This window comes from Ursus americanus, chromosome 9, assembly GCF_024610735.1.
Source record: "Ursus americanus isolate L20-20 chromosome 9, mUrsAme1.1.p, whole genome shotgun sequence".
NCBI lineage: Eukaryota > Metazoa > Chordata > Mammalia > Carnivora > Ursidae > Ursus > Ursus americanus.
Window position 1 is genome coordinate 12,654,496 of NC_142135.1, and position 18,788 is coordinate 12,673,283.

Genomic DNA, 18,788 nt, shown 5'->3' on the forward strand with positions numbered 1-18,788 from the left:
GAGGGGCTTCCTATCTTCCCAGAGCTTTCAGCGGAGGCAAGATTACGCATACACACTGTCACCAGATTCAACACCTGAATAGGTTTAACCCTTCAGAAAGCCCTCCCTTGAGCCTCAAATGGCCCCATGGAAATTAATATTATCATCTCCATCTTATATGAACAAACTGACATCCAAAGACTAAATAAGGAAAATCAGAAGGGAAGGAGACCATCTGAGACAACATTATAATGGGAAATGGACAGCTCAAGTTATTTTTATAATCAAAGGATTGACGTCCCAGCTCCTCCAGAGCTAAGGAATACGGTACTTGAACAGAAACAGGCAAAAGAAGCAATTGAACCCATACATAACTTAGCATGGAAACAGTAAGTTCCCCAGGCAGGTAGATGTAGTCATGGGGGGTGTGAAAAGCAGAGCAGCCACACCGCCTCCCCAAGGCAAACCTTCCCAGGTAGGAGCAGTGAAGGACCCCAGTTCCCAGTCACAGGCTTTGGTATGGCTCCTCAAGGAACAGGACCCAGTAGGGGTCTGAGTTTCATTCCCTGCTGATAAGAAAGAAAGGAGGGAAGGAGAAAGTGAAGGGGAAAGCATCAAGTCTTCCATCCTGTACCATGTCCTGGGAAAGCATTCTCACCTCCCTTCTCATAGCGTCCGTGGGTAACACCATCCGCAGAACAGGTATTCACATACACAGAGATGAGAACGTGGAGGCTCAGAGAGATGACATGATTTTCTTGTTTACTGGGCTGGGGAGATGGTCAATGGCAGAGTACATGGATTCATTGAGTTTCTGTTACTTACCAGCACAAGGCTTTGCAGGGAGGTATGCTACCGCTACCCTCGAGGATGTTTCCAGCTATCTCTTGCAGGAGAGGTAGACCTTGACTCAGGGAACCCTTGGAGCCTCACCACAGATGGAGTTCAGAGGAAGGGGAAGCCGTCTGGATCACCTGCCAGGTGCCAAGGGGCTTCTCTAAGGGGCCTCATCATCGCAGAAACCCAGGACCCACCCAAGCAGAGGAGCAGACAAGTTATTAGTGCAGCCAAATGCCATCAAAGGACCAAGCTGCCCTGCCCAGCTACAGCCATCAGTGGTTTCCGTGTAACGACAGCAGAGAACGTGAATATTCAGTAGCGAGCACACGTCGGAAGCGGGAGGTGGGATCGGGGGAGTGGCCTTTGGATTTGTCCATAGCCCAATTTCCTCCCATGAATATTTCATTTAAATCCTGTATCAATCATTAAGTGGTAATGACTGTCTCTGTCTCTCCTGCACTCACTCTGTCTCTGTCACTCAAGCATCCTTTTCTGTCTCCCTTCCTCCTCCTCTCTCTCTTCTGTCTTTCCTGTCTGTTCATCACACCTCTGATTTTCTGTGTCTCTCGCTCCCTCTTCCTTTCTTTATCCTTCATGCTTCTCTGCTCGGTTGCCTTCTCTCTCTCTCTCTCTCTCTCTCTCTCTCACACACACACACACACACACAATCTTTCTCTCTTGCTCCATTACGTCATCTCACCTTTGGAATCCGGAAAGTATCTAAATCCACTGACCTCTCAGCCACATGCCAGATATGACGGAGCTCATTATAAAAGATGCAGGGGAGATGGAGGATGCCTGGGCCAGGAAGCCAAAAGCTGGAAAATGCACTCTAGAATTTGTTTATATGTACAGCATTGTTGAGGGCCTAAAGGTTCCGCCATGTTCCAATCATTAATAACCCAATGGGCAGCATTGGAACCCAGGATAGGCCCACAATTCATGTTACATGAGATGACTGCTCACTCTGGTACAGCAACTCTGCTAGGGACCGAAGGGCCCTCCTGCCCTCTGTTCTCTTGGGTAGGCAAGAGTACACATATCCCATGGCATTTAAAGGAACTGATGAAAATCAGAAGGTGTGGGAGCAGGAAGAGGAGGCAGAGAAAGTTAAGGTCTTATGGGGCATCTGTGTGGCTCAGTCAGTTAAGCATCTGACTCGTTATTTCTGCTCAGGTCATGATCTCAGAGCCATGGGAGCCAGCCGCGAGTGGGGCTCTGTGCTCTATGGGGAGTCTGCTTGAAGATTCTCTCCCTCTGCCCCTCCCCCCACTTGCACACGTGCTCTCTCTCTCTCAATAAATAAATAAATCTTAAAAAAAAAAAAAAGAAACCTAAGGTTTTATGACTTTCCTCCAAAAAAGAAAGTAGAAGGGGAAGATCACTAGTGTCTTTGCATACAAAATCCATCTGATTTGTCTCCAGCCTTACCTTCTGCTACATTTCCCCACTCCTGATCCAGATGTCCTCCTTGCTCAAGCCATGCCTCTGTGTTCAAATAATATTAAATGACTGGAATTTTCTTCCTTTTATTTCATCAAATTAAGTTTTATGTGATGAAGATTTCCCAAAATTATTAACAGGCATTTATTCATTCTGTGTGGTAAGATTACAAATTATTTTAATTTTTTATGCTTCCCTCCCCCATATTTTTTGCTAGATTGTGCATTATTGTGATAAGATAAAAATTTAAAAATCATCAAAAATGCAATAAATCCATTGTGTCTCACAGCTCCTGTGCCAGAATCTCCGGTGACTCCCCATCACATTACTTGCAGCACCCTTTTGTCTTTGCAGCCCTCATTTTAGTCTTTTTACTGGATACTTTTATGTCTATCCTCTCATCTAACCTTTTTAACAACCCTACAAATTGAGGTGATTGCTCCTATTTTACAGATAAGGAAAAGGAGCCTGAGAGAGGTAAGTGGTTTTCCTATGTCCACATATTTAGTGTGAAACTCAAGTCTCAAATAAGTCTCTTTTGGATTCTTCTGGCTGTTGCCCAGTTGATGGGGGGCCACAAGACTTTTCTCAGTGGTTCCACTGATCCTCAAAGGTGGATTACTTATTTTCAGGTGCCAGGCACTAGCTAGCTCTGAATATGCCCCAAACATGCACGATACAGAATGTGCTCTCTTCTAGTGAAACCACCCCAAGAGAATTCTCTCCAAACTCATTCTCCGGGTATGTGGCTGTCTATCCCCTTCATCCCAGGACGAGTCCCAGACCAGAACTTCTGAAGATTCTGATGAAATAATAACTCATTTTCATTCCTACTGCACCCCCCAAAAATGTTTGCAATGCTTTGATCTTCTAAAGGAACTGGGATATTCGCAGGACAGGGCTGTGTCAAGACTTCTGTTAGCAAAGCATTCAGTGCAGGATCTTAAAGGGACGGGACTATCTCTACTTTGAGCCCAACAGCCTGAAGATGGAAGAAATGCCCCCACAGGTCGGACAAAGATTTATCTAGTCAGCCCTGCACTTAGTCCTCATCCAGACATCCCCGCCACCAAAGATAAACCCCTAAGTCTCAATGAAACTTATTCAGAAAGAAATCTGCCTGCATATTTTAGCCTGGCTTCTACTGGTAAGCTCCCCAGCTCAAAGTGTTATTTGAAGCTGGTAAAGAAACTGGGAGGAGGGAACAGGGAGGGTGGGGCACTGACTCATCTTATTTTCATCTAACTTCTCTTTTCCTTGGAAGTTAACAAAAAGGCATTCAGAAGGGGAAAAGGCTACATTTTTTTTTAAGATTTATTTATTTATTTTAGAAAGAGAGAGAGTACAAGCAGGGGGAGGGGAAGAGGGAGAGGGAGAGAAAGAAAATCCTCAAGCAGACTCCCCACTGAGCATGGAGCCTGAAATAGGGCTCCATCTCAACCCTGAGATCGTGATCTGAGCCAAAATCAAGAGTTGGACACCTAACCAACTGAGCCACCCAGGCACCCTAGAAGGGGCTACATTTTTTGTTATGACAATGGGTCATAGTATGAAATTAAATTGATACTTGCAGACTGCAATTCTGTAAGTGGCTAAGACGAGGCTTCGGTTCAGTGGCAGGTGGTCACAGAATGAAGTGTGAGAATCAAATTTCAACAGAAAAGACCCAGAGAGGGGAGAGTAATAATAATAGCTAACAGTATCTCAATGAAAACTTAAATATCCCCATTCTCCTCATATCACAGATGGAGAAACAGAGGCACAGAGAGTTGACTTACCTGAGGTCATCTGACAAATAATCATTGAAGCTGAGATTGGAACCCAGGCAGTGTGACTTGAGGGCAAAGTTTCTTTCTACTTCTGCCCAAGATATGATCAGGGGCCACTCCATTTATACCACTTTGTGTCCTTGTGTGCATGAACCCAGGCAGAGAGAGAGATTGTATAGTCGCTGGAAAAATGTTAATGTCTCCAGACCACGGCTGTCCAATGGAATCATAATATGAGTCACATAGGTATTTCCAACTTTCTAGCAGTCACATTAAAAAAAAAAAAGATTTATTTATTTTAGAGGAGCAGGGGAGAGGCAGAGAGAGAAAGAGTCTCAAGCAGCCCCAAGATGAGCACAGAGCCCTATGTGGGGCTCGATCCCCCCACCCTGAGATCACGACCTGAGCTGAAACCAAGAGTCCGCAGTAAAGTGGCTGTACCACCCAGGTGACCCTATCAGCCACATTTTTAAACTGTAAAAAGAAACAGGCGAAACTAGTTTTAATGATGTATTTTATTGAACCCAACATATCCAAACTATTATCATTTCAATGTAGAATCAACATCAGAAGTTACTCCTGAGATATTTTTTATTCTTTTGCTGGAACTCTGGCTCATAGCACATTGCACGTGCTCAGTAGCCAGGTGCTGGACAGAGCAACTCGGGACCAACAGTTCTACCTCCTGGGAGCTTTAGAAAACGCTGCTACCTGTGCCCCTCCAAAGACCCATTAGGTCACAATTTCTGGGGTTAGGGTCAGGCTTTGGTATTTTCTGTTAACGACCAGGATGCTTCTAGGACATAGTCAGACTACAAACTCCAGGGTGAGACACTCCTTTTCCTTATTCCCTGTGTGTCCCAGTTCCCTTCTACAGAGCCCGGAACTTTGTAAGCATTGAAAATATGCTTCATGAACAAGTGAGTGGGATTTGGACTTGAATTTCGGTGTCCTGAAATCTAGTTCTGACTCTGCCACGAACTAGCTGTGTGACAATGACCTCACACCAACACTTCTCCTGAGCCTGGCCTTCCTCATCGGCAGCACCCAGGTCTCTGGACTCAGGGCTCGCTCTCCGCTTCTGTGTCGGAGATGAATAACCCCGAGAGCATGTGCGATATACACCTAGCACACACGAGCACTGTCCAGCAGTGCATGCCCCTTTCTCCAGGTCTTCACCCCCAAATACAGCCCACAATCTGGGATCCCCAATTATAGGGCGTTCTGCTGCATTGCACTTGCTTGACATATGTAATCACCATGTCAGTGGTATCTCCACAGCCACAGAAAATTTAAATTGCATCTTTCAGGTCTTAATATGATGTTTCTGGGCCATTTCGCATGCTGCCCCTAAGAGGAAGGCATTTGCTTGATGTGCTCAGCAGCTCCACTAATAACAGGGGGATGGTGGCGTGTCGCTGTTTATAACACAGGCACAGCTGCGTCTCTGTGTGCGGCAGGTTCCACTTCAGAGTGGGCAGGTGGGGGCAAGGAAGGCACAGGAGGGAAGGGAAAGACGCCCTTTCCATGTAAACATTATTCGCACCTGTGATTTGGGGAAGATGAGAGAAAAAACACCGTGAACCTTAGATGGAGTCCAGGCACCCTGAAATGTTGGGGAGCTGGTTTGTTAAAGAGACATATTCACAGCCTTCAGGATAAACTCAAGCTCTAAGCCAGGCATCAGGATTTGTGAGATCTACAGTCCCTCAGTGCCAGCACCAGTACCAGTGCAACCCCTCTATTCCTGGCTCCCACACTTTCCCAGCGCTTGCCATATGCCCCAGGCATGCTGGACTAACAGTGCTTGGCTGAACGGGTTATAACCCCTCAGGATGCCTCGTATTTGCACATACACCCTTTTCCAGGCTATAAACTCTACCCATTCTTTAACACTCATTTGGATGCCACCCCCTCCAGGAAGCATTCTTGGAATATGCCCAGCAAGCCTAGGTTGGATCAGAGATCTCTCCTTTGTGTTTTTTCCAAGCTGCAGGCTCACTCTCATCATAGCACCTGGCAGTCCCAACTAGCTCCTTCCTGGTAAGGGGTCATCTCCTGAGGAAGAGAACTGCATCTTTATCTCTCCATCCCTGGCACACTGGGTAAATATGACAGACTCTTAATTTGGAGAATGAGAGTGGGAAGGAGAGAAGGAGGGAGAGAGAGGGATGGAGGGAGGGAGATGGAAGAAGAGCGGGAAAACACATTAGCTGAATGAAGAGAGGGAAGAGAGGAGGGAGAGAGAGGGAAGAAACAACTGGGTAAAGTACAGGAGTGTTCTGAACTGAATTGTGTCCCCCAAATTTCATATTTTGGGGCCCTAATTCCCAAGGCGACTGTACTGAGATAGAGCCTTTGTGGAGGAAATTAAAATTAAATGAGGTCATAGGGTGGAGCCCTACTCCAATATGACTGGTGTCCCTATAAGCAGAGACACCAGTGGCGTACACACAGAGCAAAGACCACGTGAGGACAAGGGGAGAAGACAGCCGTCTACAAGCCACGGAGAGAGCGCTCAGGAGATACGAACTCTGCCAACAGCCTCAGTGTTTAAGACACTGAATCTCTGGTATTGGGTCATGGCAGTCCTGGCAGACTAATACAATAAGTGAGAGAAATGTTCAGCCCCACACACAGACAAGGGAAGAAGAAAGGATTGTGTGGCTACTGTGGCAGTTTGCAGCTCAGATGTCCCTCCACAGAGAACCTGCTGGAAGGAGCTCAGGGAGCCTCCAGAGCCACATCGTGAGGATCTGGCAGATGCTCACGCTGACGGCCCAGGGCCTTGTTCTCAGGGCTGCTCCCGGCTGATGACTGAGCACAGCACGGAGACTAGGACCAGGCCATTTCATCCCTCAGTGCAGGAGGCTTCGAGGGGACTGTCTACTCTGACTTCCTCGTCTGTCGGCTGAGACTTCATCAGAGCTGGGGCGGCAGGGGGTGGGGGATGTCTCAGGCTCTTCCTGCCTCTTCCTACTTGCCCTCTGCTTCCCGGGGCCAGGCCCACAGCACAGGAGGAGCCTCTCTCCACCTCCCCGACTCACTCTCCTTTTGGTCCTGCACCTGCATTTCCTCCAACAAGCCTCTTGCCCATTCAATTCTGTCTTGGCAGCTGCTTTCCAGAAAACTGAAACTGACAGAGGTGTGCAGAGGGGGGCATCCACTGAGTGCTCTTTGCTTCATCCTCGTCACCTCTTTCTATTACTCTAGCAGGCTGGGGAGGAGGCAGGTTTCTTCCCACTGTCCGGAAGAAGAAACTAAGCGTGATGGCGACGAGCAGCTTGCCCCACTGTCACGAGGCTGGTCACGAAGGGGCTACATTGTGTCTCCCAAAGTGAAGTGCTTGTTCTGTGCCTTCTCCCAGTTCACACGGCTCTGCCCCCCCACCCCAAGGAGCGCCACTTCTGCTGAGCCAGTGAGCAGCAATTTCTAATGCTGGACAGCTCTTGTCACCTTTCCAAGGGGTTGTCTCCAAGTGGCTTCCACAGCTTCAGGCTTCACCCCCCACAAGTACACAGCCGGTCATACTCTGAAGCCTGGGAACTCATCCCTTGAGATGAGACTTGAAGCATAAAGAGATGTTCTAAGGGCAGACCGGGGCAGCAGGACCTTCTTGGCAAGGGAGGCCAAGGCCTGTGGTCAGAGCGAGACGAGCGTGTGGTCTCATGATGGGGAGAATGGAGGGATAATAGGACTAAATGTGGAGCCCAGAGCTATAACACAGAGAAACCCATCTCCTTACTTGTGAGCCCCTAGCGTCCCAGCGGTGCCTCGCACGCGGCCGGCGCTTGATAAATATGTACTACAGTGATCAGCCAAGAAACATAAGCATGGAGCTTATTAGGATCTGTTTGACTCCTGGGTTAACGTATTCAGAATAGAAATAAGCAGTGGGCTTATCCTCTTTGCCTTTCCTCCTTTTTTATTTCATTCCATCATTGAAGTCTGGGGTGAATTCAAGGTAGAGATAAGTCAGGGACAGGCAGAGCTGGTTAAAAGAAAGTAGACTTTGATACCGCCCTGCTGATGTTTCATTCCATCTGTTCTGAAGGTGCGAAGTACAGCAGTTCCCAAAGAGTTAACTCCTGGCAATTTCCAAATCTGCAACCATCAGAGGCCAGCAGGTCCCTCCATCTCTACCTCGAAATCAATCACACGAGATTTTCTGAAACCATCAGTCTAAGTTTTCCTTTGATCATTATCTTGTCCCCTGTTATAAACCCGTTCCCTGTCCTGCCCCAGCAGCAGGGGAGACAAGCTGCCTGTTAGCAGACTGACTGCAGATTCCTTGGAAGAGGCCGCCTGCTGGTGCTTTCACTCTGCAGGACTTCAAAGGGGAGCCCCACACATTTAAACACCATGGGAGAGAAATGCTGGAAAGAGGTGCACGCTCTGCCTACTGAGGCCTGACAGTGTTGTCTCTCGCCTTCTGGCAGAGCCATTCTCCAAGGAGCCACAGTGATGAAAAACACTGGTTCAGGAAATGGGGTAGATACAACAAGCGGAAGTGGAATTTTCACCAGCACCAAGTGCCTCTGGACTGGGAGGTTTCTCTCCACTGGACCTCAATTTTTTCATCTATACAGTGAATAGATTAATGATCTTTTCAGTGCCCTTCTTTTTTTCTTTCTTTCTTTTTTTTTTTTTAAAGATTTTATTTATTTATTTGACAGAGATAGAGACAGCCAGCGACAGAAGGAACACAAGCAGGGGGAGTGGGAGAGGAAGAAGCAGGCTCCCAGCGGAGGAGCCTGACGTGGGGCTCGATCCCATAACGCCAGGATCACGCCCTGAGCCGAAGGCAGGCGCTTAACCGCTGTGCCACCCAGGCGCCCCTTCAGTGCCCTTCTGATCTTGGGCATATGTCTATTTCTGGGGAAAGGGATGGATGGATGGATGGATGGATGGATGGATGGATGGATGGATGGAGAGCAGAGAACTAAATTCAGTAGACAGGTGATAAAAGGTAATAAAGATGATGATAGAGATAGCCAGCTTAACAGAACAATAGTTCACTGTGTAACAGGGCTAAGTAAGATAATACAGAAATCACCTCATATTGCCTCACAGATGGACAAGAACTAAAAATTACTAAAGCAGTAGAGAAGCTCATTGGTTCTTAGAATCCTCAAGAGAAATGAGCCGTATGCAATTGACAGATTCGTATATTCAACTGCCTGCTTGCCATCTTCACTGGAATGTCTCACATGTGTCTATCTCAAAATCAGCCTGTTTCAAACCCAAAACTGACCCCAATCTCCCCTTTGTCTCCCTCTCTCAGGGACAGGGACTGCCCTCTGTCAAGTTTCTTAGACCAGAAAACTGAGAGCCGCTCCTGACCCTCCTTCTCCTTAACCCTCATGAGTAGCTTTTCACCAAGTCCTTTGAAGTCGACTTTGAAAATACTCAAATCACCCACTTTTCAACCATTCATTGACCTTATCCTAAGTCAAGACATCATCGTCTTTTTTCTAGACCACTCCAGGGGTCTCTATCTGTCCTTCGCCATTTGCCACCACCCCTTACTTTAATCCAATCTCCACATAGCAAGGAGAGATTAGGCCACTTGCCCACTCCAAACTCCTCAGGGTCCCCTTTTGTGCTTTGGATAATCCAAATAGTTTGCCATAAGCAGCCAATCCCTCCCTGTGTGGCCCAGCTGACTTCCCAGCTTCATCTTGTGCGGTGCTCCCGCTCACTCCCCGTGCTCTAACTACAATGTTATTCTTTTATATACTCAGATAAGACCAAGTTATCTCTCACTTTCGAGCCCTCACTCCCATACTCCTCAAGCCCCACCCATCCCGTCCCTTAAACTGATTGATTTCTACCCATCCGCCATCATAAACATCACTCAAAAGATATTCTTTGACTCCCCAATTAAATTAGGCTCCCAGTTACGCTCCCTCTTAGAACTCTCTACTTGTCATTGCGAATCCCTATGACAATTTGGAACTCTCTATTTATATATTTGATTGCTTGTTTAAAGTCTGTCTCCTGAATCAGCCTGTAATGCCCACCAGGGCGGAGACTGTGTTTTTTATTGCTGTTGTTCACCTCTGTATCACCCGGCACATAGTTGCAAATATATGTAAGTCATTAAATATTTGTTGAATGGCTGAACGAATGAAGTTATTGTATCTCCAATGTTTTCTCATAAAAATTAGTGCTGAGGTTCAATGTCTTAGACAGTTCATCATTTTTTACAGTTAAACCTCAAAACTACTTGGAAAAGAGGGTATCTCCAAATTGAACATTCTAGGTCGTCGAGATCAAGGGATTCAGAGTCGAAGAGAAATTAAGAGCCTTCTTATCCAACCTCCAACCTGAAACTCAAAGTTTTTATTTTTCTAATCTCGCTGGCCTTCACTATAAAAAGTATCCATCAATGATTGTGCTGAAGTGGTGGGATTACAGGGCCTTTTCTTTTTAACTCTTTTCCAGTGGATTGTTATGCCATCACTCTCGTAATGAAACTAAGGAGTATAAGTGCATTTTCATTCTCTGGCTTAGCGAATAGGGTCGAATCTGTGCATAGGTGGAAGAATTGCTGGGATTCGGTATTAACCATCAGCACCATTACCACAAACAAACATGTACTGAGCAGGACCTATTTAATGTGATGATCTAGGATTTCTTTTTTTTTTTTTTTGCAACAAAGTAACTGCAATCCAAAAAGATGGAGGATTTCCTCCCACTCCCTCCCCAGGTTACACAGCTGATAAACATAACACTAACTTAAATGTCTGACTTCAAAATCCACACAAGGCAAAAATTTAGAAACGAAGGGAGATCCCTGAAGCAATTTATCAATAATCACACAGATCACTGCCAAGTTCTACACACACATTTCTTTTTTTTTTTTTTAAAGATTTTATTTATTTATGTGACAGAGAGACAGCCAGCGAGAAAGGGAACACAGCAGGGGGAGTGGGAGAGGAAGAAGCAGGCTCCCAGCAGAGGAGCCTGATGTGGGGCTTGATCCCAGAACGCCGGGATCACGCCCTGAGCTGAAGGCAGACGCTTAACAACTGCACTACCCAGGCGCCCCTATGCACACATTTCTAAATTCTGTTTCCCACCCACCGAATTGCCTCTTCCCCTCTAGTAACATCTTTCTTACCTAGTTCCTATTTTATTACATTTTTAGTGAGTGATTAGAAAGTCAATACCTATTCCATGAAAATACTTGCAAAATAGAAAGAGGTATTAACCCACAATTCAGCCAAGCAGAGGCAATGTCGTTTATTTTAACAGTCCAGATGAGTAGTTTCATGCTTATAACATCATATCTGCTGTAGAGATTATTAGCGGTAACATGTCTTTTCGTGTAGAAAGCAGATACCAGTGTTCTTGCTATTTTTTAAGTTATCGAACAGCAATCAATCACGTCCCCTGAAATGTTGATCTAACAATCGTTGCTGGTTAATATTGACCAACTAATTTAAAAGTTTCAAAGGAGATGTATACAATTTGCCCAAGGTGACTTCAAATAATGCCCAATCCAGTTAATGTTTACATCCCCAAGGTGCTCACCTCCGCTAAAAACCAGCCTTGCACATCAGCCCCACAGGAAAGGACAGCTCATGCCAGAGTTGAGGGTGGGCTCCAAGATAAAGAGCAACCCAGCCGGAAAGCCCGAGGTTCAAACACATCTGGTTTCCATTAACTGCGCTTGCAACAGCCTCTTCAAAGGCAAAGAGCATTCCTCCCTCCAACCTAAAAATTCCTGCTTCCTCCAAGATGGCAGTTCCAGGAAAAAGTCCTGAATCAGAGAATTGAGTTCTCAAAGAGTTACCCTTTTATGTTGATTTCAGACAAGTTTTATTTTGTGATGCAATTGATACATGCTTATCACGAACAAAAAACAGAAAAACACCATTCATCCCAACATGAATTAACTGATATCTCATCACTATTGTTTTTGGAAATATGTAACAAAATGAAGTCATGCTAATTGTTTTCACATATCGCTATATTGTCACCATCTTTTCTAACATTTTAAAGTAACCTGGTTCCCAATTGAGAGTAGGTGTGTTAAGGTCATCCATCAATCCTTTTTGACATTTGTACATTTAGATTGCTTCCAGTTTTTCCCCATTATAAACACTTCAGCAATGAGCGTCCTTTCCTTCAATTCATTCTATAAAGATTGGGCTTCTAAAAAATGTCTGGCATATCGTACCTAAATTTTTGCTCGTATTTTTAATTACTCCCTTAAAATGAATTTCCCAGAAGTGGAATTGTTGGTCAAAGCACACTTTTCAGAATTTGATTGGAGTTGCCAATTGCTCCCCCCGAGAGATTATATCCGTAGATTCTTCCATCAACACCACCTGAGATTATCTCCCTCACCTGGACTTCACCAAGGAGGGCAAGCAGGTGCAGCCGCTTTAGAGCTGTGCTACTCGAGGTGGCTTCAGACCAGCATCATCAGCAGTATGTAGAAATGCAGATTCTTGGGTTCTACCCCTGAGATCTACTCAATCAACATCTCTGGTTGGGGGGACCCAGTAATCTGGATTTTAATAAGCTCTCCCCATGATTCTCTTGCTCATTAAAGTTTGAGAATCATTGACCTCAAGCACAAGAAACAGATCTATGAGTGCCACCAAGCAACACACATCCTCCCAACTCCCCTCACTGCTTTGTTCTTTCTCAGTAAACTTTCCTGAAACTGGCTAAGAGCTAATTCTGCAACAGAGGCCCCAGAGGGTTATAAACTCAGCTTTTCAGGGAGTTTGGCAAGACAGCGAACTGCAGAACTGAAGTGGACAAAATATAGAGGCAAGTAGAAGGGAGAGAGGGAAAGGGTCTTCTGCATGGGGATGGAGAGGAAGGGCCACAGGGTTTCTGCGAGAAAGGTGGCATGTGGAGCCTGGATGGTTACTTGGAAGGCCAGGTTTAAGATCTGCCCCATCTCACTTGTAACTCTATAACCTTGGACAACTACTTTATACTATTGATCCTCGGCCCCTCTTTTTTTTTTTTTAATCAGGAATAAACATCCCATGTTGCATTTTGTTGTGAGGTTCACAAATGATAAGCAATGTGAAATGCTTTGGAAACTGTAAAGCCCTGTCTACATTAGGGGGTAACATTATTATCAGAGACCTGGGTGTAGGCGAAGGTTGCCCTTCCTGTGCTTTCCTTCTCCCCATTCTGATCATGAAATTCACTTCTTCCCCCAAACCTTCAAAGGCCCCACTTATCAGTCATCAACATACAGAGCAAACTGCCTCCTTGGCCTCCTTTTAAGAGGTATCACTTACAGTTCCCAGTTGGAATATTATCTCCCTTATCTCCAGACTGCAGAAATGCATGGCGCACCACCTCTCTAGGTTGGATGGAAAATCACTTAGATGGAGCACCCCAGTTGCAGGGAAGGAAAGAGGCTATGAAAGCTCAAAACACTGTTGGGGAAGGCAGCATGACATTTGGGGCTCAGAGCAGGAGCTCTAATCTTGACCCTCTCATTAGGAAGAAGAAGGGGTCTTTGGGCACTATAAGAATAACATGGCCAAAGGAGAACTCTTGATTTCCCTTTGAAAACTTATTTTCATCCAGATTTTCCCCATCTTAGGAGAGAGTGGCATGTTTTCTCACACCAGAAATTTGAATTATCCTTGATTCCCGTCTTCCCCTCATCTTCCAGGTCTAATTAGTCACGATGAACTATTGACCTTAAACAACTTACTTAACCTCTCTGAGCATCAGTTGCTTCCTCCGAAAAACAGGGTATAATAACGTATCTCATTCCAGGCTGCTTAAGAATTAATTTAGACAGCCTTCTAATCCTTGACCATCCACCCTGCAGGAAGCACCAACGATCACTCTACAGTGTGAAGTGACACCTCTGAGAGCCACTGCATACATATTCATGGGACTCAGGCTATATTGCAGGCACTATACAAGGGACATAGCATTGAAAAGGACAGGAGGATTCCTGTTCTCCTGGAGTTTGTAATCCAGAGGGTGGAAAGGTAGACGGAGAAACAGACAAAAGAAACAACAAGAAGAATTTCAGATCAGAATAGGTGGTGTCCAAAGAGAGACTTAAGATAAGATAATTTGATAGACAGTAGATATGTGGCTACCTAAAACTGGGTGGTCGGGGCTGGCCTCTCCAAAGAGGTCACATGTAGGCTGCGGTTTGAATGACAAGAAGAAACCAGCCATGTAAACAGAATGAAGAGACAAGTCACTCCAGACCAAGGGAGTAGCCAGTGCAAATGCCTTTCAGCCTGAGTGAACTTGGAAAGTCCAAGGAGTATCAAGCAAGTTAGCATAGCTGGCACATGGAGAACACAAGGAGAGAGGTAATGAATAGAGTCACGGGATTGGTAAAGTCAGATCACAGAGGGTTTTGCAAACCAAGGAAAGAAGTTGGAATTTGTCTGTTTATTTCTTTACTTCAATGACAAGAAAAGCCAGCAAAGAGTCTTAAGTGGAAGAGGGATTTGGTCTTATTTCCCGTTTTAAAAGATCACCCTGAGTGCTTCCTGGGAAATGGATTGCAAGAGGACAAGAGTGGAAGGGAACCAGTGGGGACAGTATTTGTGATGGTTCAGATAAGAGAAGATGGTGGCTTGGACTGGGGTAAAGACCTAGGAGCTGGAAGATGTGGACAATTCTGGATGCATTCTGAATATAAAGTCTAGAGGACCTGTGACCAGTTAGACCTGAAAAGTAGACAAAAGAAAAAAAAATCACGAAGATCAAGGATAACTCAGTTTCTGGTATACAATGCTGTGAAGCTACTTACTGGGACGGCAAAACTCAGGGTAGGCAGATTTGTAATGAGACATAAGGAGCTCTGTTTTAGCCACATTATTTTCGTGATGCCTGCAGCATCCATGTAGTGATGTCAAGCTGGCATTTAGATAGGTCTTGAGTTGCGGGTGTGTTGAGGGCTGGAGGTAAACATCCAGGAGTAATCGGAATCCCAGATTCCACTCAAGGACCTACTTCTTAAATGTGTTACACATTGATATGCTCCAGACTCTTGGCTATACCTTAGAAAAATACAGGGGGAAGACATAGCTTCTGGCTTCAAGATACTCTCACTGCCATGAGGAAAAGAGGCAGATACACAGAAAAGTACACCATACCATTTGTCAGTGCTAGGATGGATGGAGGTGTTTATGGGGTGCTAAACTGTGCGACCTTCAACCATGGCCTTGGGCTCTTCTGGTCCCCAGGTCTGTCACTCACAAGCCGGGATAGTACCACCTGTCTTGCCAACAGGGCCACAGGCACATTTCAAAGGAAATGATGTAGATGGGAGTGAATGAAAGACACAGAGCCTTGCATTATTACCCCACTGCAAAGATGGAGAAAGCTGGCGTGAAGAGTGTATTCAAAGACTTAGCAGCAAAACACAGGGCTAAGTTCTGGCTGATAGGACTTAAAGGAGCCTGTCTATCTAATCATTGCAGCAGGAAATGTAATTCTTTACAAAGCCAATGTTGCTATGAGGGAATTTGCATGAGGTCGCAGATAGGATGGAAATGTTTCTCTGCTGTTGCTGCAGCTGAGTGATAGCTCCGAAAAACCAGGCATGCTGTACTTGGTGGCTGTTTGCTTTACACCAGCTCACCCTTGACCCCTAGCAAAAGTTTAACCTTTAAACTTTCCACCAACGACATCACGTTGTCCAATTGGGAGAGCAATGAGCCGTGGAGAGGACATGCCGATTCAAACTTTGACACTATCCCCTAATAACTGCGGCATGTGACTCAGTCCCTTAGCCTCAGTTTCTGGAGTTAAAAGATGGTTGTGATAACCATCTCCCAGGTAACTTTAAGGATTTATCAAGACAATGAAAGCATTGTGGAATCATGGCAGCAACTGAGAGTGGACCCAGGAGGACGGGCAAGAGGAAGTAGAGCGGTTGGTTCTGGTGGAATTGTCCAGAATTATTGATTCAGACTTTCTATCAAAAGGTGAAAATAAATGCAAATTTGGGGAATTGACACTGAGAGGCCCATTCTACAAGTGGGCAGCTACGTCCTTGCTGCGGAGTATGGAGATGCTCTTGGGACCTGTGTTACATTTGAAGCCAGTGTTGAACATGGTGAAGCAGAAGGCAGTAATAAAACAGTGCTAAACTATAAATGCCATACAATGCAGAAGTTCAGTATGACAAGAACTCTGTCGACAGCAAAGAAGGAAGGAGAAGAAAGCACAGGTGGTGTGGAATGGCTGCAAATCAAGGGCAATGAGTTCTCCTAGAGACCCAACATGATTTGTAGCTTTCTGCATGAAAATGAAGATGACGACATTGTAGCTCCAGCCTCAGATAAATCTCTTGAGTTGGAAGAGCAAAAGATTCAAAGGAAAGATAATTCAAACCTGAGTTATGAACAGGGGAAATCACTGAACTTGGAAGTAGAGAATTCTGGTTCTCTTATTGATATCCCTTCTTCCGAGATGGAAGGTTATGTTTTTTATGGAAACTCAAGATACTGCCTTGGAAAACACTCTCAGATGAAATATTTTTCATTATAACTAGTAACAAACTTTTTGGAGTTTTTATATAAAATAATTGACCGCGTAGCTTTCAATCGTTTACTATTTTACTAGTTTTGGTGGTTATACATGCATTTCTGATTATAGCACAGTTTAACATACCAGCGTAATTAAGGACCCAATATGAATTGAATTTTTAAAAATCTGGTATAAATGACTACAGAGACCCTTCTCTGATAAGTCCTTTAAATTGAAAGTTTTATTAAGGTAAGTGTATAAGTTCTTCCTTGCAGCCATCACTAATGACTCCAAACTTAGTGGCCTAAAATGACACAAGTGTATTATCTTACAGTTTTGCAAGTCAGCTATCTGAGATAGGCTGGGCTAAAATCAAGGTGTTGGCAGGACTTCATTCTTTTCTGGAGGTTGGGGGTGGGGAAGACTCTGTCTCCTTTTTCATTTAGTTGTTGGCAGATTTCAATTCTTTGCCATTGAAGCATCAGTGTCCCATTTTCTTGCTGGCATCTGAGGGTCATTTCCGTCTTCTAGAGGCTGCCTACATTCCTTGGCTTATGGTCCTCTTCTTTTCAAAGCCAGTAAATCTCTTGCTTCTACCATCATCCTATCTCTGACTCATCTTGCTGATTATCTGACCCAGTATCTGTTCTTTTCTTCTTATTTTGTAACAATCCCAGAATTCTTCAGGTTAGCCATGTGCCCATAAATGTGTATATATGTATGTATGTGGCCATATGACTAAGTTCTGGCCAGTGACATGGAATTATAAGTGTTGAGTGGTGGATGCTTCTGGAAAGTTTCCTTAAACTTTAAAGCATAAAGGGAGACGGGCCAGTTGATCTTCTCTTTTTTCCTGCTGGAACATGGATGTGGTGGCTAGAGCTTCAGCAGGCTGTTTGGACTATAAAGAAACCTTGGAAATAGAAGCCGTGAGTGGCAGAGCAACAAGAGAAGATTGGATCCTGATATGATGTCGTCCTGGACTGCCAAGAATAAAGAAGGTTAATAATAAAACCCTCTCTTTCTCTCCCTGGTGAAATGACTTCACGTTTACCTTTTGGCACTGTTTCTCTGGAAATCTGCTAGAGAAGATAATAATAGAATGTCAACCGTGAAGTCAGGCAGTATTGTTTGTGATTAAAAATGACCCCTCATTGGGGCACCTGGGTGGCTTAGTTGATTAAGTGTCTGACTCTTGATCTCAGCTCCGGTCTTGAGCCCAGAGTTCTGACTTCAGGCCTGCATTGGACTCCACACTGTGCATGGAACGTACTTTAAAAAAGAAAAAAAAAAAGGCTCCTTATTGGTAAACTGTGTCTAGACCAGGAAGACTACAACGGCTATAAATGCCCATTGGAAAATATGGACTTTGGACTTAAGCACTGTGTATTTTTTATTTGTTTGTTTGTTTGTTTGTTTGTTTGTTTGTTTGTTTGTATTTTGGGCTCCATGCCCAGCATGGGGCTTGGACTCATACACCTGAGATCAAGAGTCGCGTGGTCTACTGACTGAGCCAGCCAGGAGGCCCAAGCACTGTGTTTCTTATTACGAAGATTCCTGAAAGCTACACTTGTGGCTATTTCAAGAGATGTTGGTTCTTGGGAAGCCTGAAGTTTCTAAGCCAGCATAGCTTCTGCACCCACCCAAATGATCTTGTCTCCTTACACCTGAACTGACACTTGGGCGCCGGAGTAAAGCCTTCTGTTGAAACAAGCCTCGTGCTGCTGTGCTGTTTCCTATGAAATCAAATGAGTTTGTTGCTGGGTTCAGTCCCTTAAGGCCTATTGGGTCCTGTGAGTGTGAATGTCCTTCCACACCTGTGACTACTGCTGTTTAGGCAGAGAAGATGCTACCGCTACCTACCTCTGGCCTTTATGTGAGAGAAATAACTTGTCTCTCGTTTAAGTCACTCTGTGATAGCCACACTTAATCCTGTTTACTACATTACACATTTTGAAAAATAGAGAAAAGTATAAGGAAGTAGAATGGAAGATTCTTGAGATTTGTAATCTTGCTAAAGAAACTGATCTAGACTGATATAGTTCCACCTTAAATTAAAGAGGATAATAAAGTCTTATATTCTGAAGAGAAAAAAAAAAGAAAGAAAAAGACAAAGACAACACCTAGCATGGTTGTTGGTATATATTGAGTGCCCTAAAAATGGAGAAGAAGAACGGCATATAAGTTTATTCTATCTTTACTCACTCAGGGTGGCCACAAGTGGGTTTTGTTAATCTGGATATTGCCAGCACCTTGGAGAAGGGA

The 18,788-nt window shown here is 44.8% G+C and overlaps 1 pseudogene; it reads left to right on the top strand.

Annotated features, from left to right (window-relative positions):
* The first annotated feature begins 15,208 nt into the window (after positions 1-15,208).
* On the top strand, positions 15,209-16,527 carry LOC123801921 (general transcription factor 3C polypeptide 6 pseudogene; annotated as a pseudogene).
* Positions 16,528-18,788: the final 2,261 nt, after the last annotated feature.